Raw genomic sequence first — 25,287 nt, 5'->3', positions numbered from 1 at the left:
AGGCCCACCGATTACTTAAACGTCTCCAAAATCACCCTGAAAAACGACAACATACCATCAGATGTTGTTCTTCTTCCTCTAAACACAAGGAAGTGAGGGAAGGAGGGAGGGAGGGAGGAAGAAAAGAAAGAAGGATGGATATTTATCAGAAAAAAATCGAAGAAAATCTAAGTTTACATTACAGAAATACAATAAAAAAATAAAATAAAAAACAGGACACTCAGTACTTGGTAAAGGGAAATTCAAATGTTTCTAGGATTTGAAGAACTGTATATTTAACCTACTCAAATACACTCCTGTTTAAATGGTTTGCTCTTCGATGGTACTCAGGTCAGATCTATACCAAAAGCAAACAAGTCTCCGTGAGAGTTTAAAGCCCAGGTGACCCCAGGGTAGAGGGGACAGGGGTATGGATAGGAGGGACTCACTAACATCCCGTTCAGAATAGCAACTAAACTATTCCCTGGTTTCCAGAAACTTTCACTGGTCACTGCTACAAATTTTGAGGAGTAGCCTCACTCTTTTTACTTGTTTAATCTCAGGGCAAACCATAACCTATGTGCAAACACGTAACAAAGTCGAATTTGTTAAATTGTGCACATCTCCAACGGAAAAAAAATCGTAACGATTGCGTGCCAACTTACAGTCAAATACAAAAACTTTTAAAAATCAAAACGAAAAGAGATTAATGTCTATTGCTGGGAATACTAAGCCAGTTCAGGAGTCACCGTATCGGGTCTCTTTCTTTCTTTGTTTTTTTTCTTTTTTTGTAAACGTTTATTTATTTATTTTGAGAGAGAGAGAGAGAGTGCATGCAGGGGAGGGGCTGAGAGAGAAGGAGAGAGAGAGAGAACCCCAAGCAAGCTCTGCACGGTCACGCCCAGAGCCCACGCGCAGAGCCCAATGCAGAGCTTGGTTTCGTGAACTGAGAGATCATGACCTGAGCCAAAATCAAGAGTTGGATACTTAACCGGCTGAGCCACCCAGGCGCCCCCACAGTGCTAGATTTCTGTCATGAAGAACACACACTGGCAGATAAGAGAATAAGTCTGATTCCAAACAGAACTTAACACTTCTGGCTGAGCCTGGGTCTTTCCTGTGAAACGCAACCATAATACTGTTCTCTGCCAGAAAACAGTGATGTTAATAGAAGCAGAATGCTTCCTTCCCAAATTAGCCGAGGAATGAGGTAGCAAAGGACGCCGACAAAACCGCTCTAAGAGGCGGATGTAACTCAAGAGCACAGACGTACCGCCACGGATTCTAACGGAGAGGCGGACGGCTCCCTCAGGTGTTTAAGTAATGATGGGGGGCTGCCCACCAGAATACAAGTCACAGCAGAAAGGGCTGGTGGCGTGACTGCTCGAGGCTGCTCGCTGCTGTTGGTTTGAACTCTTATCAGGACCTCTGAAGACGACAGCCAGGCCACTGCACAGGGAACACGAGAGCAGGGACAGACAGGGGCTTGTTTAAGGTCCATCTCAAAAACAGGCAGGAGGTGGGTGGGGAGGGGCAGGAGGGCAGACAGGGAAGGAGGGGGGCAGGGAGAGACACAGGCAGCAGGAAGGGAAGGCAGAAGGAAGGAGGAGGTGGACCCCGGCCCATCAGCATCCTAAACTTAGGACAGAGCAAAAAGCTGCTTTCAAATACACCCAAAGTATCACCCCCGCTACAGGGTCTTGATTTCTACTTTAAACTCGATTACGGTAAGATGAAAGGCAAATTTGAAAAGTCATCATATTCTCAGTATCCTAACAAAGGCATTTTCAGTTCTCCAATTGCCTTTGCTGTGTTTTTAATTCAGTTCCCAGCTTCACCGAGCATGCCCGCGGCCAAGCACAGGTGCGAAGAAAACACGACAGGCCTCTATCGCCAGAAGGGCTCAACTACATTCACATCCTAAGGTCACTCGCAGTCACTCGAATTATATACTCTGTCCTTTAACTGATGTTCTTAAGCCATGGAATGCCATTTGTCTCCGGTGTACCCAAAGCGAACATACAAAAAAAGTGGTAAGAAATTCTCTAATACACCAAGGATTCAAATGTGCTTTGGTTCCAAGTATAGGAAAGAGAATGTCAAAGATTTTTCTAAAATTAAGCCCCATTTAATTTAGGTCTAGTAGAATCAAATGTTATTAGAGTTCAGTTTGCTTCCCCTTTTATAAAGTTTTGGAACAACCACATAACATGGGTGGTAATATTTCAGTATACTTAAGAATGACGAAGGAAAGGCCGTGTCTAATGAGAAAGACCAAAACATCGACACACCTATAAATATGATCAAGGACATGTGTGGACAGGCTGATGGATTCTAACATTGTTCAAGAGCTAATATCATTTATTCTTAAGGTAGTTTAAAAATTTTGTAAAAATTCAAGAAAAGGCTGTCCTTCATATTTAAAAACTTAGACACTAATAAGAATCAAAAGATGAGCGGGGTATATAATTCTCAACTATTCGCTCCAATAGTTAACCATACACAAAGCCTTTTTGAGTTAACTTTTGTGTCCAAAGTGTAGACAATGATTTAACCAGCTAATGAGATTTTAAACGATGTCAAGTTGTCAATACATACATACCGTGTGGTCGCCAAACTGAACTTGCCTGCTACTGTTACGTATCAGCTAGCGTTCAGCGTCACAATCTCTGTCCCACTCTGTACACACTTGCTGTGACAATGCTATTGTCATTTTGACCAGCACCACTGAGGGCGACCGTATGTTGAGTGCATTTACGTGCCTGGCACGATGTATTTTACCGCTGATGCTTGAACAACGTGGGGTTGGGGCACCAATCTCTGAGCAGTCAAAAATCCACATATAGCTTCTGTCTCCCCCGAAACTTACCTACTGATGGCCCACCGGAGACTGGAGGCCTTACCGGTGACATAAAAATATCGATCAACTATATTTTGGATGTTATATGTATTACCGACTGCATTCTTACAATAAAGGAAGCTAGGAGAAAGAACATGTTAAGGAAAGCATACGGAAGAGATTACACATTTACGACACTGTACGTAGATCTACTGAAAAAATCTGCATAGAGGTGGACCCACACGGTTCAAACCGTGTTGTTCAAAGGCCGCCTGTATATGACCACCTCATTTAACGGGTAGAGTAACCAGGAGAGGGAAACGTTACTATCTCCACTCTGCAGAAGGTGATGGCAACAAATAGCTACTAAGCATTCCCCATGAGCCCGTCTACGTTGCAACTCAATAATAACTCACTGAAGGCTCACGATAATCCTATGATACAGCACTATCATCCTGACTTGACAGATGAAGCAACTGGGGCACCAAGCCAACAGCTCTCCCAACATCACATCCACCATGTGGCAGAGCACAGATGCTGACCCAGATGTGCTGAACGCCGAAGCCACGACCTTATTTACCAACCCCGAAGAATCTGGCTCTCCCATGCCTGCCCTCCATGCCACCTACGATAAGGGCTATAAGCGCAGACAGGAAAGGGCAGGGTTGGTGCGGCCACAGCCGAACACCCTAATCCACAAGCCAACTCATAAATCTGGCTGGGCCCCCCCCCCCCAAGTTTCCCTGAAGAAACTCACAAGGAGGAAACTGAAATCTGGCCTCATAGCTGGCACATGTGACCCACAGGCCAGGGCTTCTAACTGCCCAGAGCACAAGGCATCCCAGAATAAAGAGCCCTGCACAGATGCCCTATGTCCCTTCAATGGTCACCAACGGCTATGTGCCCAGCCACACTAGGCTCTCAGTTACTGAGCTTAACAAGTCGGGGACCTGCCTCACCAGCTAACAGTGTAGGGAAGCCAGCAACTGGGGAAGTAACAGAATAAGGGCTTTTGGCATCATGGCAAATTATTTTTGGATATAGTGGGGAGGGGGTCCCAGGGGGGACTGACTAACTTCACAACTGTCAACCTGAGGACAGACAGAGGCACTGTGAAGAGAGGAGACTCACGTCCCAAGAATCATGCTTGAAAAGGTTTTCAGTTCAGGGAGAAGCTCCCCATTCCCACCGAGCGTCCAAGGCCCAGGTTCCCTCGGGAATACTGCAGTGACTGATGCATTCTTAACACCATGTGGCCTAAGTAATAGCTTGACTACAGTGTACTACAAAACATGAACATGAACCAGGCACGTGGGAGCCCCAGCGGCCACCCCCCCCCTCCGCCCCCCCCCCCCCCCCCCCCCCCCCCAGAAATTGCCCGTTCAACTTGGCAGTTACCAGGAACGCGAAATAAATAAAGGTGAGATATTCCACAGAAAATATGAAACCACTTTTACCCCTGATATTTTTGCCAACTGGTTCAGGGCACTTATTACTGACTGAATGTCTTTATTAGCCACACGAGTCCATGCGTGGAGAGGAAAGGAATTAACATGTTCGCACCTCAATTTAGGCAGTATTATCGCTAGGGAGTGGCATGAGTGCAGACGTTAACATCCTGTGTTGCAGACCCGTAACATTTCATTTTTGTGCAATCTCTGCATCATGTTAGTGGCTCGGAAAAAGATGCCAAATCTCACACCGAGCGAGAACACTTACAAATGCACCAGTCAGGGGCCAGCACACCACTGCGCCTTTCTTTACTTACCCCGTGAGCGACTGCGATCCTGACAGTCCAAACTGGGGAGTTAAAACAGCCACAGAATTCACGGAAAAGCCCCTGCAGCTAAACGCCCAGGCAGCTTCAAAAAGGTCGGGGAGAGCCCATGGGTTTCAGGGACAATGAGGACAGTGACAGCCAGGGGCAGGAGCAGAGACCAGCAGACACGGTGCTCAGGTGGGCAGCAGGTCCCAAGAGGGGCTTTCTGGCAATCCCTCCACTCCCCCAGGGCAAGAAAGACAGGATGGCATGTGCAGGCTCAGGACAGTGAGCTGCACCACGGGACAGACGTCACAAACGTCTGCTGGATGAATGCATGTAAAGAAGAGGGGGGGCGGGGTGAGAAGGAGGAGGGGGGAAGGAGGAAGAAGGGGAAAGGGAGAAAAGAGACAGGAACAGAGAAAGGAGGGAACAGAAGAGAGGAAGGGAAAGTAAATCAGAATGGAAAGGTGGGGGCGCTGGGGGGGGGGCAAGTGGTGGAAGAAAACACCTAAATTCTGCTCAACAAAGAAAAGGTTGTATTTACTTTACGATCATCAGGGTTACACATCAATTTAATAAGAAAAGTTTTAATTACCTTTTATTTCCCCTTCAGACCTTAGTGTCCTGTTAACGCTCGATTCAAGATGCAGAAAGAACAGGGTAGGCGCTCTGGATGCCCAACTGGGGATTTCTAAAGGAAAAAGACACAAAAATTATTCTGGAGGATATAAGTGATTAACTTTTCAAGTATCATTAAAAAAAAAAAAAAAGACCGATTTTCACTGAAGAACAGAGACAGTGTATTTCCTAACATCCCCGGGGAAAATGGAGCCCAAAGCCTCTTTCAAATGCAGTTGCTCTAGCAAATTTCAACCACGGGGGGGGGCTGCGTTTGGGCGTTCATTGGAAAACAAACCCAACAAGGAGCCTGTGTACTGCCATCTGCCGGGAGCCCCCACCCAGGTGGCTTTATGGCACTCCAAACTCAAGGCCCCCACAGGCCTTGTCAGTCCTAGTTCCCAAAACCACGCGGGAAACGAGCGAGCTTCTTCACCAACAACTGTATCACTGGGGAAGGAAACAGCTACGCTGGAGGAACTTGGTTAACGTTTGGAAGGGAATAAGATATTACGAAACGGGCCTTACTGCTCGTCCCATTCTCCGAATGCAGCTAAGCATGAGCTCACACACACACACATGCCTCGTTGTCCCGGGGCTTCTTTCTCTTGGAGCCAGGACAGACCTCGGAGGCAACGTCGTCCCAAACCGTGAGCGCACAATGTTTCATTTTTAGGAAGGAAACAATTAACATTGACCAGGCATGCGCTCAGGCCCAGAAACAACGTGATTCCGGTTCACAAAGGGGGAAAGAGACGGAAAGTCCAATCCGTATATCTGTCTGACACATAAATGCTCTTATTATACTTGGATATACTTGCATCGATCATGAAAGTGCTTGTTTTCTAAACATCCGGCAACTCAAAAGAAAACACCGCGGTGGGAAATGTAAACGTCGTCTCCTCTTGAAACCTGTTCTCCTTGTGTATCATCAATCCAAATAACTAGATCTTTGTTTACGTGAAAGTGGGAGCTACGGACAGGGAAGGAAAATGCACTGACCGTAACAAGTTATCTTTTTTATTGAGATCTACTGTATATTTTGCATGGATCTAGGAGGAAGCAATCGTAAAAATTTTAACCACTTCATTAGGGTCAATGCCAACTTTCCCAACCATCATTATCTCCTTTCTGGAGTGATGTGTAATGAACGATAAGCGAGAAGTTTATTAGCAAGGCTGCAGATCCTGACCTAGATTTTGCATAGCTTTAAAAAAAAAAATAGAAAGCAAGCCTGAAAATGTCTATTTAAATAACAACTCAGACTGACACTTCCCACACTCACAGTTAAAACTTTCAAAACAATCTACTTTCCCTGTGCCTGTATCTAACAAGGTTCAACAAGAACCTAAAGTAAAAATTGGTACCAGATCAGAAGAGAAATATGAACTCCAAGTTCTACATTTCTGTTTAATTGTTTACTAACTGCAACTTAAGACTTTATTTGGTGGTGCCTGGGTGGCTCAGTCGGTTGAGCGTCCGACTACAGCTCAGGTCACGATCTCGCGGTCCGTGAGTTCGGGCCCCGCGTCGGGCTCTGGACTGACGCCTCGGAGCCTGGAGCCTGCTTCGGATTCTGTGTTTCCCTCTCTCTATCTCTACCTCTCTCCCACTCATACTCTGTCTCTGTCTCTCAAAAATGAATAAATGTTCAAAACATTAAAAAAAAAAAGACTTTATTTGCCTGCTGAAGTATATGATTCCAGAATTCAAATGAATAAAATCATACACCTTTGACAAAGCATTAGGGAAATTTTTATTAAATTGGGCCCAGAGGTATTTGGGATTGATGGTGACTCATAATAACAAAGTAAAAAGTTTTACATTTTACTATTTTCCAACTACAATTTTTTTGTTTTGCCCTAAATCATATCACAAATTCCTTTTCACCTTTATCATTACTTTTGCTTTCTCTTTCTCACACTTTTGAAGAGAGAAAACAACAAAGAGGTCAACCTGACTCTAATGATTGAGAGATGTCAAAAGTCACACCTCGGATCGGGATGGAGAATAACACCGTAAATGAATTTCAGGATTGTATTTGTCTTCAAAGTTGCCATGTGACCTCGAGATCATCCTCATAAAAAATAATTCACAGCATGTATTTTAAAGCTAAGACCATTGTATGGTCATCGGCTCGAATCCGCTCATTTCACATCCGAGGAAATGAAAGCCCAGAGTGGTCAAGTGACCTCTCCAAAGTCACACAGCTCACCTGGTCCTATATCTCAGATTTCATAGGTGCCAATCCAGTGCTCTATTAGATCCTCACTGATCTTTAATTCCTATAAATAAATTCTTCAGAGCTCACATTTTCATCGATTTTCTACACACCTATGACTCTACACAGCAGGAACACCACTTGACACGTCAACTTAACTTTACATTAATATGAAATGCTACTCAAAATGATCAAAAACATACTCTGCCCTTTGCTCCACTGATAAAGCTAGATTAAGCCACAAATGCCCAGGAGAAGTCCCAAATAAAATTTGGGATACTCTTAGGTTTGCTAACCTAGATACGTCTACTCTAAAAATAGAATTTCCCCCTCTTATTCACAGTCAAATCATAATCATAGCTTTGCTACAACACATTTTCAAGAAGATTTTATAGAGAGCTAGCAAGCAAAATGTAGGTATTCTACAGTAAAAGCTTATATAAGCAGTTTTTAAAGTAAGAGTTAAGATAATTTACTTTTAGATCCATCAGTTCAGACAGAACTCTTATTCTCCAAAACTCTGGAATCACTCAAGAGCACTTAATTTACCTAGACCAGCAACTTATTACCATCAGCAGTCATTTGTCGCCTCCTCAGTTATTTACTCTGCGCCGAGTGCCAGGTACAAGGGAACCAAAAAGCATGAGAGGCTGTCCTTGCCTACTGTTGGCTGATGAGGGGAATAATTAAGCGGGCTTTCATAGAGGCGTCTAGGTGAGGCAAGCTTTGCACACGATCAGTGTATACGTATGTATGTGTGTTTAGGGGGGCAGCTAATAAAACCACGTGGGTTTTCTCAGAGAACGAGTTGACAGGTTTAGTAAGCAGGACAGCTGACCCTTGACCAACGTGGGTTTGAACGGTGAGGGTCCACTTATACGCAAGCTTTTCCCGATAAATGGGGTACAGTACTGTAAATGCATTTTCTCTTCCTTAGGATCTTAATAACATTCTGTTTTCTCTATAAAACATATGACCTCGAAAATACGTGCCCATTTTTGTGTTACCAGTCAGGCTTCTGGTCCATAGGAGGCTGTTAGCAGTTAAGGGGGGGTTCAGTCGGTTAAGCGCCTGACTCTCGATGGCGGCTCAGGTCGCGATCTTGTGGTTGATGAGATCGGGCCCCACGCACTACTTGGCTTCTGTGCTGACAGAGCAGAGCGTGCTTGGGATTCTCTCTCTCCCTCTCTCTACCCCTCCCCTGCTGCCTCTCTGTGTCTCTGTCTCCCAAAATAAAGAAATAAACTTAAAGAAAATAAAAATAAATACTAGGCTGTTAGCAGTTAAGTTTTGGAGGGAGTTTAAAACTGGATGTGGATTTTTGACTGCATGGTGGGGGTTCAGCACCCTAATAACCCCTGCATTGTTCAAGGGTCAACTATGGATGTCAGGAAGCAGGGTGAGATACAGGAAAAGAAACCAACAGATAACAGATGAATCCCTCTGGCCATGCCCACAACAGCAGCAAAAAATAAATAAATAAATAAATTAATTAATTAATTAATTAATTAAAAAAAATAAAAATAAAAATTAAAAATAAAAAATAATTTAAAAAACGGTGCAGGAAACAAAATACCCCCTGAAAGGAATTCCCTTCTTGAAAATAAGTCAGCAACAAAATACCTTCCTTGTGTCTCTTCAGAATAACTCGTTAATGGTATTAAAACCCAATGCCAGACAAAAGACCCCACTGGGCGGGGGTGGGGGGGGGGACGGGGGGGGGAAGACAAGATTTAAACACCTTCAACGAAGAAAATAAACAAATGCCAAGTGAGCACAAGAAGAAAGCTTCAATATAGTCAGCAGGAAAATGCAAAGCAAAACCTTAATGAGATACCACCAGAAACTCACAAGAATGACCAACTTTTAAAACGGCAAAAATACCAAGTGTTTGCAAGGAAACGGAGCAACTGGGATCCTTATACACCTGCTGGCAGAAAATTCAACATGTTACAGGCACTTTGAAAAATAATCGGGCAGTTTCCTATAAAGTGAAACACACACCAGACGACCCAGCAATTCCACTCTGAGGCATCTGCCCAAGAGAAATTTAAAGACCCAAATGCTGAAGACTTACACAAGAATGCGGAGAGCAGCCTTATTCATAACAGCCTCAAACTTGAAAGAATGCAAATGTCCACCGACTGATAAAGAAGGAAACAAATTATGGTGTAGTACACAAAGGAACACAACTCAGTCATAAAAAGAAAAGAATTACTGATGCAAACGATAACGTAAGTCAGTCTCAAAAACGTTATACTAAGAAGCCAAACACAAGAGACTATATGCGTAAATCCATTTACATAGACTTTTTTGGAAGGCAAAACTCTAGCCAGGAAAGCAGATCAATTATTGCCAGGGACCAGAGTGCGGGGAGAAGGGGTGAATGCAGAGAGGGATGATAGAACATGCTGGGGGCGGGGGGAAGGAAATGATCTATGTCATGGTAGGAGTACTGCTACATGATCGTGCACATTTGTTGTTGTTTTTTTTAATTTTTTAATGTTTTATTTATTTTTGAGCAAGTGCAAAAGAGAGAGGGGAAAGAGAGAGGGACAGAGGATCTGAAGCGGGCTCTGCGCAGAGAACAGTGAACCCAATGTGGGGCTTGAACTCATGAACCAAGAGATCATGACCTGAGCTGGACGCTCAGCCAAGTGAGCCACCCACCCAGGTGCCTCGGTTGGGCATATTTGTGAAAATTCACTGAATTATACCCTTAAAATCAGTGAACTTAATTGCATACACAGTATAACTAAACAAACCTGATTAAGAACAAACAAAACTCAGTGCCACCATCATTTAACTTGAAAATCAGCAATCTCATTAATAAAACCTAAAAATGTACTCAACATTTTCCAATACTTTATTTTTTTAAGTTTATTTATTTATTTTGAGAGAGAGAGAGAGAGAGAGAGAGAGAGAGAGGAAAACAGAGAGAATCCCAAGCAGGCTCTGCACTTTCAGTGTGAGCCTGATGTGGGGCTCGAACTCACAAAGCGAGAGATCATGACCTGAGGCTTTCGAAATCAAGAGCCAGACACTCAACTGACTGAGCCACCCAGGCACCCCAACATCTTCCAATAAAGATTATAGCAATCAATGATGGGTAAGTACCTAGAGACCACCAAAAAAGAAAAAGGAAAAAAAACAATAGTCAAATTGCTGATAGGGAAACTAAATTCTTCCATTTTCCTACAACTTCCGATAGGTTGTAGCCTTATAACAGATTTCCAAAAAATGGGCTAATAATATTTAGTCTAAAATAAACTCCCCCTCATTGTAAGCGGATAATCTTCCTAAAACTACTGATGATCCATGTGGGGTAATATATAGGAGATTGAAGAATTATCAATAAATGCAGAGACAAAAAAAAACCCAACAAGTATGGAAATGTGAAGAAATATGGGTCAGATTGTAAATCAACTCCAAATTATTATTTAAAACTCTCTGATAGGTTAATTGGGAAACATTTTTTAAGCATCCACAAGGCTCTGAGCTGGTCTACTGGACAAGCTTACCTATGATTTAAATAAGGATGTAAGGTAGGCTTATCAAAATTATAGCTGATTCAGAGGTTAAAAATGGCTACAATATTACATAACAGTGATTCTACATGTATAAAGATGGGATAATTTTATAGTGTTAGTGTCAGATATAAGGGAAAATTGCATTCATTTAGCAAATATTCCCCGAGGGGCTGCCATGTGTTGGTAACTAGATGGAAAACGACACCAAGATTAAGTAAGAAAGAGCCCTTGCCCCTCCTAAGTTCATCAACGAAAAAATATAAGTAACACACTCTGCAGTTAGGAGTGATAAAGTAATTAATCTGAAAAAGACCTATGAGCTTGAGTTTATCACTCAAGTGTTACATATACATAAAATACTGGTAAAATTACAGGCTGAACTAACAAAAGTATCACATTGAAAACAAATACACACAAGTAGGGGCGCCTGGGTGGCTCAGTCGGTTGAGCGTCCGGCTTCCGCTCAGGTCATGATGTCACGGTTCGTGGGTTCAAGCCCCGCGCCGGGCTCTGGGCTGACGGCTTGGAGCCTGGAGCCCGTTTCGGATTCTGTGTCTCCCTCTCTCTCTCTGCCCCTCCCCCGCTGTGCTGTGTGCGTCTCTCTCTCAGAAACAAATAAATAAATGTTAAAAAAATTTTTTTAAAAGAAAAACAAATACACAGAAGTACTACTCTGCTCTAACTGCATCAACCATACAGGTGGAAGGGTAATGCTCTATTACGCTCTGGACGTACGCGTTACAAGTCTCATTCTGAAGTCCAGCTTAGGTGCCCGAACCTTCTGCATGTTGCCATCCGCCCACCGCTAAGTCCCCAAGATGATGTATGAGCCTGGAATTACCCCGTACCTCCTATACAACCCAGGCTGATCGGGGTGTTGGATACTGTCGGACCTTGACACACTGAAACATGGGCAGATAGGAAAAGGCCCAAGAAATACATTTCAATCAACTAGGGGAGTGGGGGGTGGAAGGTGGATTATCGTAGGAAGGAGGAGACACTATTCTGAATGGCAGGAGTTAGAGGAGCAAAGGTAGCTCGTGATATCAACATAGCATCACTGAGCAATCGCAACGTCGTTTTTTTTTTTTTTTAATGTATTTATTTAAATTCAAGTCAGTTAACATACCGCGTGGCCCTGGCTTCAGGAGCGGAACCCAGTGATTCATCCCTTACATCCAACACCCAGCGCGCATCCCGACAAGTGCCTCCGTGCCCATCACCCATTTTCCCCACCCCACCCCCGCCCACACCTGAACAATGTCAAATTTGAAGACGCTGCCTCGTGAGGTAGGGAGACTTGGCAGCACAAGTTTACTGAGCCGAGAATTCAGCCACGTTCTCTTTCTAAGACTTCATGGTAACATGCTACCTGTCATCCCACAGCCTGTCTCTCAACGCCCAGATTGTCAAGCTTCCGTGCGGCAGCAAAATCAATCTTTCTCGTATCCTTTTAGGACCGTGTGCCCCACCCACCCCTGTGCCCACAGTGCTTGCGCTCTTTCAGGGGCTCTCGGTCACTGATCACTCCAGGATCCGGCCCCAACACCCCGCAGGCTGGCCGAGAGGGCCCCCTATCAATTTCGCCTCTCTGTCACTCTCCCTCATACGCTGTGCCCAGCGGTTCTGAATCACTGCGGAACATGATCACAGGGCCACACTTTTTCTTGCCTTCAGTGTGTACGTGCCACTCGCGGTCTGAAATACCCCACACCTCCTGACGTGTGTCTGGAGCCTTCGGCCCACACGGCCTTCACAGAGTCCGTCCCAGCCCTCTTGCGAGAAGAATTCCATGCTTTACCACGTCCCCCCCGCTCCATGCCCACGGCGGCTTACTGGTCTCCAGGAAAACGCTCACCCCGTATACAAAGATTAGTTATGGCTGCATCTCCCTGCTAAACCTTAAACCCTCTGCCTGGTTATCCTAATCCCTAGGATTTCGCCCAGGTTGTGACACTTTATAGGTATTTTCGACGAGTCGGGGATTCCAAGGTAGCCGAGTTCTGTATGTCCTGTCTGCCCTTATATCAATCAGCAGTGTATCAACTTGCGTTATGCAGGAGACACAGAGGAAACCCAGACAAATGCTATCATCCTAGGGCTACAGAAGACACGCGGGCATCTTTCTAAAGAATCCAAGCAGCCCTAGTTGGGACAGAATATTAGAACCAAAATGATTATCCAGTGGACGTGCTCGGCTGTTGCAAAGTCAGCTGGGCTCAAATCTTGCTTCCACGCCTTCACCAACTAAGTGACTTTGAGTAACTAACTTGACCTCTTACAGCCCAGGTTTCGTAGTCTATAAAATGAAGATAATTATAGCCCTTACCTCGAAGGGCCATTGTGAGGACGATGTGCCAGTGTATTATAAAGGAGGTAATGAAGGAACCAGTACACGGCAAACACTCACTAAATGCCGATGTCTCAGCCGCCTCGTCCTGCCTGCTTTTCCCTTAACGAATGGAAATACTGCCTACTTCGCAATAATAGGTCTCAACAAAATGTGTAAAAATGCCAGGCACACAGGAGTCACTGGATTATGAATCACTGATTTCTAAGCCTAGAAAATTACCTTTTCTTTCCAAAAAGACAGGATTATACCACTAAAGAATCTTCTGGAGGTTCAAACCAACAAGACCATAATCACCTGACATAATACCCCTCACATGCTGTGAAGACAGTTTAAAAAGAGGCTTTTAAAAATGTTTATTTATTTTTGAGGGGGGGAAAGAGGCAGAGAGAGAGGGGAACAGAGGATCTGAAGCAGGCTCTGGGAAGACAGCAGAGAGCCCAATGTGGGTCTTGAACTCACGAACCATGAGATCATGACCTGAGGTGAAGTCAGATGCTCAACCGACTGAGCCACCTAAGTACCTGAAAAAGAGGCTTTTTATGTATTCCAATAATTAATTTAACTGCACTAAGTTTAAACAGATACCTATATTTCTCTAGGCTTGACAAAAAAAGAAAAAGCACACTTAAAAGTTTCATGAAATTCACTCAAATGTATATCATCACTTTTGCTCACCGATTCTCTATAAACAGTAACACTTATTAGCAAAACACATTTGGGAAAAGAAAGGTTAGAGTCGAGACAGAAATTTCTGAAAAATGTCATCATGGACAACCCCTCAAGTGCTTACTACAATATCCGTGTCACAAATGTATCCTAAGGATAAATGCACCTGGTTCCAAACAACACATTTTTTTAGAAAGAACGCTGCACATTTCCAAAGTTCATTTTGTAACACCCGACACAGAGCTTATCATACAAATCCATGTTTAAAAAATCGAGCATGTAACTGATTGGCTATGATCCAATTATTAATATTGCCATTTTCCAGGGTTTTAGTGATTGTCAGTACCTGAAAGATCTCATTTAGAAAAGATTAACAAAATCACAAAACCGACAGTGTATGTAAGTAGCTGTGTGTGCCAGCAGGTGTGGGTGGGACAAGTTATTTACGGGCTTGGACGTGAATATAAACAAGGGTAGTTTTGATACGTTCTGTAGGACTAACATGCTACTTTGGGAAGAAAGAATACAGGAGCCTCCTTCCTTGAAATTTTTCAAACTTGTACACCACCAGAGATTTCCTAAATCCAAAATACACGAAGAGATTCTTTTTTTGTCAGATTCATCCTTCCAAAGTCACTGTACCTCTTTGTCCAGCAGAAACCATTGTAGAAAACATACATTTTGTAAGTTACTCAAAATTTTCCGTGCAAAACCCCTTATTAACCTACCTTATGGAAAAGACTTCTTTCAAGAAGACACATGGGAATGAAGAACTTACTATATAACCTACGCCAAAAAGCATCGATCGTCTCTGGAGACCGATCTTTAAATTGTTATTATTTTTTAATTTTCTGTGGCGGTAAAATACCCAACACAAAATGTACCATCTTACATGGTTTTTACGTGTACAGTTCAGTGCTCTTAAACACATTCCTAACGTTGTGCAATCATCACCGCCATCCATCCACAGGACTCTTTTTATCTTGTAGAATGGAAACTCTGGACCCATCAAACAACAAGTCCCACCCCCACCCCGCCCGCCCCGTCCCTGGCAACTGTTTTCTGTCTCTATGATCTCGACCGCTCTGAGTATTTTACATAAGTGGAATCAGGCAGTATCTGTCCTTTTGCGATTGGCCTACTTCACTTAGTGTGACGTCTTCAAGGGTCACCCCTATTGTAGCCCGTGTCAGAATTTCTTTCCTTTTCAAGGCTGAATAGTATCGCTTTCTAGGGATATACCAGAGGTTGCTTATTCATTCATCCACTGACAGATACTTGAGTTGCTTGTACATTATAGTTACCGTAAACGATACCGCTGTGAACGTGGGTGTACAAATATCTCTGAGACCCTGCTTTCCATTCTTTTGGGCGTATACCCAGAAGCAGAATATCTGGGGCATACGATAATTCTACTTTTATAAGCTACACTTTTTGACCCAGTATCTACTAAATTAATCACTACCTTCCTCAAAATAATAAAAATTATGTAATAGTACTTAAAAAACCTCACCAGGCCACAGCATTATGTCAACAAAATTCTGTTCTCTTCTATGATTATAAACTGGCGATTTCCCATCCTACAAGGCATCTCCCAATCCCAAAAAAGGTGTTGATCAGATTCGAGTCTCCCCTCACCTTTCTTTTCCTTAAAAGAAGGGGTGCCCTGGGGTGCCTGGGTGGCTCAGTCCGGTAAGCATCTGACTCTTGATTTCAGCACAGGTCATGATCTCAGGGTTCGTGGGCTCGAGACCCCCTTTGGGCTCTGCACTGACGGCATGGGGCCTGCTTGGGATTCTTTCTCTCCCTGTCTCTCTGCCCCTCCCTGGCTCGCGCGCTCTCTCTCTCTCTCTCTCTCTCTCTCTCAAAATAAATAATAAATTGAAAACAATTAGTCTCCATAATATATTCAATGTGGACTGCAGGGACTCTAAGTATCAATTAAACTGTTTGTAAGACACACACACACACACACACACACACACACACACACACACACACACTAGTTACGCTCATCAAACATGCAGGCACAGCGGCTTTCCCACACTGTTGTTTTTTATTTGGTCCTCAAGAGACAAATCTCTGTTTAACAATGCCAAGGTCTGGGGCCCTTTGTCTAGGTGAGAAGTATCACCAGAGTCCGTTTCAAGTACTTTCCAGAGTGGGTGGCAATGATTTCAGGCCAAAGAATCTCTACTTTTAGCTTTCTCTAAAAAAGCTAATGGTCTCATTAATAAGCAAGTATAGAACAATGCCAACATCAACACTGGCATTTTCTGCTATCTTATAAAAATTAGGCATAATGTCAATACAATGTAACACAATCTACTGGGCACTTCTTTTTCTTCTCAGCATCGAAATGCATACTTTCCATCATGTTTTATATCATTACATTTCTTAAATAGTGGTATAATACACATAACATAAAACTTACCATCTTAACAATTTTTTAAAACGTTTAGTTATTTTGAGAGAGTGAGTGTGAGTGGGGGAGGCACAGAGACAGGGAGAGAGGGAGAATCCCAAGCAGGCTGCACGCTGTCAGTGCAAAGCCCAACGTGGGGCTTGAACCCATGAACCGTGAGATCGTGACCTGAGCCGAACCAAGAGTCGGACGCTTACCCGACTGAGCCACCCAGGTGCCCCCCCATCTTAACCATTTTTAAACATACAGTTCAGTGTCGTTAAGTACACATTCCTATTCTTGTCCAGTCATCACCACCACCCATCTTCAGAACTCTTTTCACTTTGAAAAACTGGCATTCTGTACCCATTAAATACAAATTAATGAATGAGTGAGTGAATTCTGTGTTCTGTTCCCTCATCCAATACTTAGCATCCACCATTCTTTCTGTCTCCACGAATTCTCTAGGGACCTCATGTAAGTGGGATTCATTGGCATTTGTCCTTTTGTGACTGGCTCATTTTACGTAGCCTAAGTCTTCAGGTTCATCCATGTCTTAGCCTGCGTCTACGCGTATCCCAGGAAAGTCTTTGCCCTTAGGATGTAAGTGCAGAGCCAGACGAGTCTCTCCAGTGAGGCCCTTGCGGATGGACGGTCCCAATATAAGTCCCTGTGTTTATTACAGCAAGAGTCTGACTGCACTAGTGGGATCCAGGAAGACCAGCATTCAGTGCTCCTCATGGCTCCCTTCTCAAGGCTGCTTCCGGCAATCGAGAGGGTGGGGAGTGTGAGCCAGGCCACCTGGCGTGTCTGTAAAATAAGTCAGGGTACAGTTACACCCAGGACTGAACGTTTCATTTTTGATGTCTGCTGTGCCCTAGCTTTAGGGCTTTGGGAAAATTCGTGTCAAAATAAATGGCCAGGAAAGAGCGACACCACTGGTAAACATCAGATTAATGGCTCCATCACATTTAAGGCAATTTTACGATCTTAACGGTAATACTAAATTGCACGATAAAAAATACAGCTTGCTCCATCAAATATAGCAGTTATTATATGATCTTTTGTAGTAGTTTCTGGCTATGTGGCTATTTTATGTAAGCCTTCCCCAAACGAATTATATGTTTCAAAAACATAGTCTTTGAATTCTTTTATATCCATCTCAAATCAATGTTCGCAAAAAAAACTAGGTATTGGATAAAAATACTACCGACTGATCAAAAAGTAACGGATAAGACAAATATAACACCCCCCCCTAAAATGAGGGGGTATATTATGTGGTATAATACACCACATAAGTTAAACAAGGGTTAAAAAGTGGTTAAACAAGGGAGTATTTATAGCTTAGTGGTTAAAGGTGTATGTTCTGTAGTCACACAATTCCCAACTTAAATCTCCGTTCTACTCAGAGTTGTCCCGAGTTCAAGGATAATACATTTACGACCACTGGCTTGAAACCCGAAATAGAGTAAATAATCCTTTATGGTTGGATCCTCAGTGGTAGTAATGTTATTGCAATGAACCCACTGCGATAGTATTAGGAAGCAGTACCACTGGGGGGTCGTTAGGTCATGAGGGTAGAACCCTCCTGAATGGGATTAGTGCCCTTCCAAAAGAGACACAAGAGACCCCTTCTGCCCTGTGAGGACACAAGACAAGACAGTTGTCTACGGGCCAAGAAACGGGCCTTCCTGACGCACAGAATCTGCCCACACTTTGATCTTGGACTTCCCTGCCTCCAGAGCTGTTAGAAACAAATGATTATTATTTAAGCTACGCAGTCTCTGGTAGATCGTTACAGCAGCCCAAACAGACTAAGACAGCTCTGGGTTCACTTTATGTATGCATCTTTAACTTTTCCTGCTTCCCGACTTGCATTTGATCAGGCAGTTTCATGACTGAAAAGAAGTCTGTCTCACAGCAAGTGCCAGGGAACAACGTTTGATTTTATTTTTTATTCTCTTGCGGACTATCGCGTTTTATTGTCGGCTATCGGTAACTAGGGTTGGCTCATTAGAATTGCGTAGGTCCCAGATTTTCATCTTGGGAGAAAGGAAAAAGTGGAAGAATGTCACTCAGCACTTTCACTGTGGTAGGGTCCCCTCCCTAAGGAGGGAGAAAAAAGGGAGAGAAAACTTCCAAGGTAACCTGGCTATGCACCTACGTGACAACATCCCTCATGACCTTGTAAACTGAGCCTGCTTAATCAGACTGCATGTTTACGTGTGTTACCATATACAGGAGACAAAGAAATAGAAAATGTATAAAAAAAAAAAACTACGCCATGTGATGTGCGGCGCCCAGATCTTGGGGCACAAACCCAACTGAGCGGTGCCGGCATGAATAAAAGCTGCCTCCTGGATAAAAAGCCTCCGCGTCACGACTCTCTCTGTGTGAGAATCCCGCCACATTACCCTACACCAATCATCTGCCAGTGTTTTCCACCGGTTGAACCCCACCGGAACCCAGGGAGCTCACTGCTGGAGTTCAAAGTTTTGGGTATTTGCTTTAAAATAAATGTACAATGAGACTTCCATTTCCAATTACGACACGGAGCACGTAGAAAGGCCTTTGATCTCATGGTAATGAGAAATTTCACCCGGACCAAATAAAAATATACTTTTCTGGGCGTCCAGCAAAGGGTAATAAATGCACAGAAGCCTCGATGACCCACATTCAATAAGAAACAAGCACTTCACAGGCAAGCTGAAAGCCAGCCTAGGGTGCATGTCTGCATAGGCTGAGCCTGGCTAGTCTGAAGAGGGGGGAGGAAGTAGTCCACGGACGGACCTGACCTGGCAGGAACACGAACAGAGACCAGAGTTACAGGACAGTGCGAACCGGTAGGACAGACAGACTGGAATCTGGAAGAACCAAAAATGCAGCAGCAAATCACCTTTCCTAGTAACTCTTCCAATCTACCCCCCATACCCTCCTGTGCAAAAGCAGACAAGAGAGCAACAGTGAAGACGCTAGAAAGCCAAGGGAAATCACAGAGCCCATGCATTCTCATGGTATTTCAATCTCTGAGGACAAAGGGGAATCAAAGCATCTAAAATGGTAGTCCAAGCCTCTCCCAGATGACATGCTGAGATCATAAAAAAAAGGAGTATCAGGTGAACTCATTTTAATTAAAAGTATAACCCATAGTTTAGTTAAATTCTGAGGGATCTGAATATTCAGTTCCTCACCCTAATCTCCATTATGAAGAAAGAGCAGGCAGGCTCTGAGATCTGAACCAAACAAAATATTATACTTCAGTCTTTCCTGTTTTATTTACACCACCTAGGGTACAATTTTTAAAATTATGAAATATACAAAGAAACAGGAAAATGTGATCCATAATTAAGAATTAACACATGTCAATAAGAAAAGAAACATAGATGACTCCATTAATGAAATAAGTAGTTAAGAACTTTTTTAACGTTTATTTATTTTTGAGACAGAGAGAGACAGAGCATGAACAGGGGAGGGGCAGAGCGAGAGGGAGACACAGAATCGGAAGCAGGCTCCAGGCTCTGAGCCATCAGCCCAGAGCCCGACGTGGGGCTCGAACTCACGGACCGCAAGATCGTGACCTGAGCTGAAGTCGGACGCTTAACCGACTGCGCCACCCAGGCGCCCCAGTAGTTAAGAACTTTAAAACAACTACAAAAAATATATTGAAGAATATATAGAAAAATAGGGGTGCTTGGGTGCCTCAGTCAGCTAAGCATCCAACTCCTGATTTCGGCTCAGGTCATGATCTCATGTTCCTGAGATTGAGCCCCACGTCAGGCTCTGTGCTGACAACTTGGAGCCTGCTTGGAATTCTCTCTCCCTCTCTGTCTGCCCTTCCCCCACCTGCAGCACACACACTCTGGCTCTCTCAAAAATAAATAAATGTTAAAAAAAAAGAAAATACGGAAAAATAAGTGTACAATGGGAGAATATCTGAGATACATTAGTACAGAACAGAAATTCTAAAACAGAACTAAATAAAAATCTAAAAATACAGCATTTGAATAAAAAGTTTCTTGGATGGGATATCTCCCGAGGCAAAGGAAATAAACGCAAAGGTGGGCTATCAGGACTACATCAAAATAAAAAGTTTCTGCACAGTGAAGGAAACAATCAACAAAACTAAAAGGCAACCGACGGAATGGGAGAAGATATTTGCAAATGACATACAGGATAAAGTGTTAGTATCCAAAATCTAATGAAGAACTTACAAACTCAACACCCAAAAAACAAATAATCCAGTGAAGAAATGGGCAGAAGACATGAATAGACACTTTTCCAAAGAAGACATCCAGATGGCCAACAGACACATGGAAAGATGCTCAACATCACTCAGGATCAGAAAAACACAAATCGCAACTATAATGAGATATCGCCTCACACCCGTCAGAATGACTAAAATCAACAACACAAGGAACAACACGTGTTGTCAAGGATATGGGGAAAAAAAGGGAACCCTCCTGCACTGCCAGGGGGGACGCAAACTGGTGCAGCTACTCTGGAAAACGATATGGAGTTTCCTCAAAAATTGCAAACGGAACTACTCTACCACCCGGTCAGGGCACTACTGGGTATTTACCCAAAAAGTACAAAAAAAAATTTTAATTCAAAGTGATACGTGCACCCCTATGCTTACAGCAGCATTATTTATAATAGCCAAACTATGGAAACGGCACAAGTGGCCGTCAATAGACGAATAGATAAAGAAGATGTGTTTTATACACACACACACAAACACACACACACACACACACACACACACACACACACACACAGGAATATTATTCAGCCATAAAAAAGAGTGCAGTCTTGCCATCTGCAACAACATGGATGAATCTAGAGGGTACTGAGCTAATTGAAATAAATCAGAGAAAGACAAATACCATACGACTTCATTTGTATGTGGGCTTTCAGAAACAAAACAAATGAGCAAAGAAAAAAAGTGAGAAACACACCAAGAAACAGACTTTTAAATACAGAAAACAAACTGATGGTGATCAGAGGGGAAGAGGGAGGAGGGATGGGTAAAAATAGGTGATGGGGATTAAATGGTACACTTATGATGAGCACTGAGTAATGTATAGAATTGTGAATCACTATATTCTACACCTGAAATTAATAGAACATGGTATATTAATAATACTGAGATTAAAAAGAAAAAATTAACAAAGTGAAAATCTGGAAAAAAAGACGTTTATTGGATGGGTCTGCTAATTGGACATTTCAAAAGAACAAGTCAGTAATCTTACATTTTCCATATTCAACAGAGAAAAAGAGAAGGAAAAAAAATGAACTAAGTAGCAACGACTTGAGAAATATCAAACAATCCAAAATATGAGTAATTAGAGGAGAGAGAATGATGGTATTTAAAATATTTTAAGGAATGTGAATGAAATGTACCAAATTTGAAAAACATCAAACCGCTAACTCAAGATGCTCATTGAATCCAAAGCAGAAAAATACAAAGAAAACCATACCGAGAAATATCACGGTCTAATTTCTGAAAGCTAAACATAAAAAGCAAAGGTATAATAAACAAACAAACAAACAAATAAATCAATAGCAAGAGGGAACAAACACATTACATACAAAGATATTAATGACGGCCGGTTTCTCATTAGGAGAAATAGAAGCCAGAATCTGTCACGAGCAGATTCACATTACAGGAAATGATGCAGGAAGTTCTTCGGGTTGAAGGCAAATGACACCAAACAGAAGAACTCCGATCTACAAGAAGGAGTAAAGAGTGTAGGCCTGGTAAAAGTGTGTATAAATATTTTAAAGGTTTTTCTTTTTTCTTTTTTTTTTTTTTACCTTTTTTAAAAAAGATAATCGGCTACAAAGCAAAACATACTATTGTCTTGTGAGGTTGATAACTTAGGTAGAAGCAAAATATATAACAACAGATCAGCAGAGGGTAAATGGAAATGTATTGTTGTAAGATTCTCAGATTAAACTGAAAGTTGTAATACGAATTCAGTATTAAATAGATGGATCCTTAGAACAACCAGTAAAAAATAAAAACAAACCTTGGCGAAACAGCCAAGGAGATAAAATGGCATACTAAAAAAATACTTGATAGGGGTGCCTGAGTGGCTCAGTCGGTTGGGCGTCCGACTTCGGCTCAGGTCATGATCTCACGGTCCGTGAGTTCGAGCCCCACGTCGGGCTCTGTGCTGACAGCTCAGAGCCTGAGCCTGCTTTGGATTCTGTGCCTCCCCACTCTCTCTCTTCCCACCTCTGCTCATGCTCTGTCTCCCTCTGTCTCAAAAATAAATAAACATTAAAAAAGATGTTTAATAAAAAATACTTGATAAATCCAAACTTAGGCAGAACGAAAGGACAAACCCATCAAATAAATAGGACACAAGTAACAAGAGAGTTGACTTAAAATTAGCCGTATCAATAATTACATCTCTCCCGATTTCCCTACCCACACTGTGCAAAGTTCAAGCCCAAAGCAAAGCCAGGTTCTCGACTTCACCAATAGCCAAGCATCACCCGAGGCCCCTCCCCCAGAAATAAATAAGTCTAAGGCGAGGCCTTGGAATCTTTACTGTAAATATGTGTCTCAGGTGATTCCTACAAAAAAAGAAAAAAAAAAAACCAGTTTGCATCTCATCTGTACCTTCAGGTTTTCACACCGATGCGGACAGACACCCGGAGCCCCCGCGTCACGGGCTACGTGACCTTGGCAAGTCAATTCATCTCCCTCAACGAGGCTCTCCTCTATACAATGGAGACACCTCCACCTTTCAGAAGTGGAGCCGTGCCACGCCTCAAACCTAACAGGTGCTCAAGTCTTTGCTGAAGGAATGAACGAGAAAATGTGCAGCACAGGTACCGTGCCCACGTGCCCACGCTGCACGGTTCGGAAGCTAGTCCAAACGCCGCTACCTGGGCACACGGGGCTTCTCCATCCCTCCGACCTCCCCAACCCAAACATTTCAGCTTAAGCTGCAAAACTCAATTGCTTGGAGCATCCCCGACTGGCCCGAGCCGTTTCACGCTTCAGTTCCCTGACTTGGTCTGGCGCGTCTGGCTGCAATTTCCCTCCTGAATTTCTCCCCCCAGCCCCCCACCCCCAGCCCATCCCTTCACCTACGCAACACCTACCTTAGGGAGGTAGATGTGACTCAGCTCGGGGATGACCTTCCTCAGGAAAACTTCGCCGGGCACGTTCCCTTTTAGGCTAGCACATGCCGATCACCGCGCCTGGAAGCAATGAACATTGCAGGTGTCTCCCTAGAGCACTTCCTGGAGCAAAGGAGCACCTCGGCCAAAACCTGGGGACTACGGAGAGTTGGGGGGGGCGGGGAGCCAGTCTTGGACATAGTGAAGAATCATTCCCTGGGGATTCCTTGGCCAAGAATTGGACCTGTGACCGAAACAGTTCAAACAGGGGTAGGAAAGGCCCCGGGCGGGGAGGAACTGAGGTCCACCCACCCACCCAAGAGCCAGCGGCATCAATGCACCCGGCACCCAGCTGAGCCCCCCTGGATGTACCTCCTCCAGGCCCCGTCCAGGCTCCCAGTGGCCACAGCCCCAGCAACACGCTGACTGCAATTTCCCGAGACACCCCAGACCCCCACAGAAGTGGGAGGACGAGACACGTCATTTTTTGAGCCACCAAGTTTCGTGGTCACTTCTTATGTAATAATAGATAGAGAATACAGATTTCACTTCAACTCCTAGCCTTCTTTTTGCTCCGTATACCCATTTATCTAAAAGTATCCGTTTCATAGATAAAAAAAAAAAAAAATCATCAAAGAGCCACAGAGGATACATGTTCTAGCTCCCGTTGGCCACACTCACCAAAGGGACGTCGGATTTCTCAGATTCTAAAATGGTTTAAAAGATACCCTAGTTTCTGTTTTGTGAGGTATTCAGATTAAATGGGTCGACGATATAATTACGCCGTAAAAATAGAATGAGTCAAATGACACGATAAGGAATAGTTCGATATTCTTTGAATTACACTTGTTTCCAAATAGGACTTATTTTAATTATAGAATACACATTTCATTACTTTAAATCCTTGTAACTCTTTAAAGACATGTTTCAGTTCATGAAAGGCATTTTTACCTATGGACCCAAGAGTAAATTTAGAAATCACCTTTACTATATTCCTCCAAATTTAATCAAGTTAATGATATCTACATTAATTTTTGTTGAAATAAGAAAAATTATTCCAAGAGTGTAAATTTTATGTACCCTAAAACAAAAAGAGCCTAGCTCTTTCAAAATAAAGAACACCAAATTTATCAGCTAAAAAAAAAAAAACTCCCAAGGATACCATTTTGTAAAAAAATTTTTTATTTTTATTTTTTTGAATTTATTTATTTTGAACAAGAGAGTGCATGTAGGGGAGGGGGCGGGGGGAGAGAGAGAGAGAGAGAGAGAGAGGGAGAGAGAGAGAGAGAGAGAGAGAGAGAGAGACAGAGAATCCCAAGCAGGCTCCATGCTGTCAGCACAGAGGCCAAAGCAGGGCTCAATTTCATGAGATCACGACCCAAGCCGAAATCAAGAGTCAGACGCTTAACTGACTAGGCCATCCAGGTGCCTTTTTTTTGACATAAAAACATTTTTTTTAACCTAAGGAAGTAAGTATACTTTTGTGGCTCAAAGTTTTTATGTTAACGAAAACACCTCAGAATCACTACGTTTAAAAATATTTTATGAAAGCTGAATATGTTCCAGATTTCCATTAATTATTTTTATTTTAAAATAAAACACAGTTTTATCATAGTCTTGCTTCCAAGCGTCTAAAAATGTTGAATAAACGGTACTCTGAAAAGCAAATCATAACTCAACTGATAATTTTTTCTTTTTCTTTTTCTTTTTTTTTTTTTAGAAAGAGAGAGAGCATGAATGGTAGAAGGGAGAGAGACAGAATCTCCAGCAGGTTCCATACC

The 25,287-nt window shown here is 43.1% G+C and overlaps 1 long non-coding RNA gene across 3 annotated transcripts in view; it reads right to left on the bottom strand.

Annotated features, from left to right (window-relative positions):
- LOC122210637 overlaps positions 1-25,287 on the bottom strand; it is a 140,595-nt gene that overhangs the window by 99,625 nt on the left and 15,683 nt on the right. For all 3 annotated transcript variants that reach the window (XR_006198143.1, XR_006198145.1, XR_006198144.1), the window contains exons 2-3: positions 23,489-23,587; positions 5,176-5,271 (exon numbers count right to left, since the gene is read on the bottom strand). This is a non-coding gene — a long non-coding RNA (uncharacterized LOC122210637). The remainder of the gene's footprint in view (positions 1-5,175; positions 5,272-23,488; positions 23,588-25,287) is intronic.

The sequence above is a fragment of the Panthera leo genome, chromosome F2, assembly GCF_018350215.1.
Source record: "Panthera leo isolate Ple1 chromosome F2, P.leo_Ple1_pat1.1, whole genome shotgun sequence".
Lineage (NCBI taxonomy): Eukaryota > Metazoa > Chordata > Mammalia > Carnivora > Felidae > Panthera > Panthera leo.
The sequence above is the reverse complement of the archived record's forward strand: the minus strand, read 5'-3'. Positions and strand labels throughout refer to the sequence as shown.